Source organism: Lissotriton vulgaris, unplaced genomic scaffold (assembly GCF_964263255.1).
Source record: "Lissotriton vulgaris unplaced genomic scaffold, aLisVul1.2 SCAFFOLD_1312, whole genome shotgun sequence".
In the NCBI taxonomy this organism is placed as follows: domain Eukaryota; kingdom Metazoa; phylum Chordata; class Amphibia; order Caudata; family Salamandridae; genus Lissotriton; species Lissotriton vulgaris.
The window spans coordinates 404458-407287 of NW_028241407.1; positions in this window are offsets into that span (position 1 = coordinate 404458).

Below are 2830 nucleotides of genomic sequence, written 5' to 3' on the forward strand. Positions count from 1 at the left end.
AATACAGCGTTTTGGGAAATGAGGGGGAAAGTGCTCAGGGCAGCGTGACACAAAGAAAGTAAGTTTTCTAAAAGTTAGAATACAATTTTAAAAGAGCTAAGCTCCCGGCTTTCCGCCTCAAGAGCTGTCCTTGGGACACCTTCAATTTTGCTGGGTACAGCAGGGAATACGGGATTTGCGCCTGCAACAGCACTTTCTTGGCCGGCAGAAATTCCTTCCTGGCCGTCTGCACCAATGGAGTGAAATCTGGGTAAAAGGATATGGAGCTCCCTTGATGAGTGATTCGGCCCTTCTCTCGCGCCAGTCTTAAGATAGTGTCCCTGTCCCGGTAGTTGAGCAGCTTTATCAGAATGGGCCGTGGTGTGCCTCCCACTGATGGTTTCGGGCCTAGCGTCCTATGAGCCCGTTCCACAACAAATACCGCCGACAAGTGCGGGTCGAACAGCGTGTGCAGCAATTCAGACATGTAGGTTTCCAGTTTAGACATTGCCGTTGTCTCCGGAACACCTGTCACCCGTAGGTTGCTCCTTCGAGAGCGGGCTTCTAAATCATCATTTGTTTCGCGAATAACACACAATTCATGAAACTCAACCTGGCGATTCTCCACCCCATCTAACCGCGTTTCATGCACAGCTACCTGGGTCTTGACCAAGTCTAATTGCTGAGTTACCGTATCAAGGTTGGAATCTATGCTGTTGAGGCTTGAGCGCATTTCAAGAAGCAGTGTTTAGATGTCCTCACCAGTTTCACCAGGTGCCATCTCCATAGTAGCGCCCCCCTGCGTCCCCGTACCTCCTTCTGCGTTCCTCGTGGACCTTCTGGGGTCAAACGTGATCTTAGGCTGTTTAGGGTCTTGTTTGCCCATAGTTCCCCCGAGGAGAGGGGAACACCCAAAGGGCGGACCACCACCGTCTGGGCTGTGGCAGCAATAGTCAATCGCCTCGTGCCAGCAACACAGGTCTCGTCAACTTGCAGCCCAATTACTAGGTGCCCTCCTGCACCCTGGGCAAAGACAGTGCAGTTGTGCGGTCAATCGCCCAGTGGGTACCCCCCAGCAGTCAGTCCGCAACCCACAAGCCACTTCAATGGCACTGACGCTTGGTTGCTGGCAGTGGCGCCTTCCACGGATGTGCCCCTACGCGTTCACCATCTCCCTCCACTTGCACCTGGCGCCAACTCCACCGCTCAGCGAGGCTCACATCGGGGGCTCAGCTTCCAGCTACGCAGCAGGACATGGCCGGCCTCCCACCTCCACCTCCAGTACCTGCTTCAAACTTCAGCTGCTCATATAAACTGGTAGTGTCAGCACTTCACCTCACCAGCTCGCTGCCTCTGCTCATATAAACTGGTGGTGTCAGCACTTCACCTCACCAGCTCGCTGCCTCTGCTCATATAAACTGGTGGTGTCAGCACTTCACCTCACCAGCTCGCTGCCTCTGCTCATATAAACTGGTAGTGTCAGCACTTCACCTCACCAGCTCGCTGCCTCTGCTCATATAAACTGGTAGTGTCAGCACTTCACCTCACCAGCTCGCTGCCTCTGCTCATATAAACTGGTAGTGTCAGCACTTCACCTCACCAGCTCCCTGTCTAGGGCGCCACATGTAAATCTCCTCTCCATTTGGATGTGCGCTGCAATCGCTCAGCCGCGTCAGACCTCAGGCTCAAGTATGCTCACCGGGCTACCTCTGCCGTATGCGAGCGCCTGGGGGTGGCACAGCAATGTCCACGTGTGATGCACAAATCTATAGCCAACATTCATGGCGTGCCTTAAAGGGCCCTAGGAGTGTCCGCCGCCTCCTGAATCTGCCTCCTACCTCAGACGACCAGCAATCAGGCTCGTTGCAGCTCTCCTACCCTCCGGGGGTGCGCCATCTTGTCGCTCTCCGCATATCTCCGGCCGCTGACCCTGCCGTCCTATCCCTTCATGCTGCCACTAGCAACCCATACCTGTACGTCGCCGGGTCTTGCCGACCTCCTCACCGGCTCGTACTGGGTTTTCTGGTCTCGGGCGTCATTTCCACCAGTCACGGCCTGCAGAGCACACTGCGACCTCGGGCTCGAGTATTTCAGTGGCACACTCCCTCCTGTCTCGGCACACAGAGTCACTCCCGGCTTCTACTTCAGCCGCCGGATACCAAGGCTGCACAGCTTGTTTGTCCCCAGCACACCAGCGAGCAACGCACCCATGTCCCCTTCGACATTTCACGGGAGGAGCATGGCAGCAGAGGCTCAGGTGCAGGATAAAGGCAGGATTTTTCCCCTGGTCGGCGGAGCTCGCTCACGGAGCGGCCATCTCGCTGAGCGGCTAGCCACGCCCCCCCCAATTCTGGGTACTTTTAAATTCCCCAGGGTGTTAGAAAAAAAAGGGCACAAATTTGCTTTGGGTACCTTTTGTGGAAATAACTTATGGACCCTAAGCACGAGCTACCCCAAATAGTCCAAAAAGTGCTCAGCACATGGGGGAGGGGGACAGAGAAAGGCCACCATTTAAGGGGTGTATGTGAGCAGTCAACAGACATTTCAGGTAGATTGTTTTTCCAGAGCAGACCATTAGGGGAATTTTTCAGCACAACATTACTAATCCAAACAAATCTGTGGTATTTGCACATTGGATCTTTCGTTAGTTGAAATGGTTCTTTAAACATGGAGCTCCTGGGTTGAAAGGAGTCTATTAGGGCAGAAGTTACACAACATTGTGAAGACAGAGGCAACTCTGAGTACAGGGGTGCAGTAACATTTGTTGTACATGCACATGCAGTGTATGCCTTTGAAATGTTTTATTCATGGGTGAACTTTGATCCTATAGATGCCGGTACTACGCTTTCCA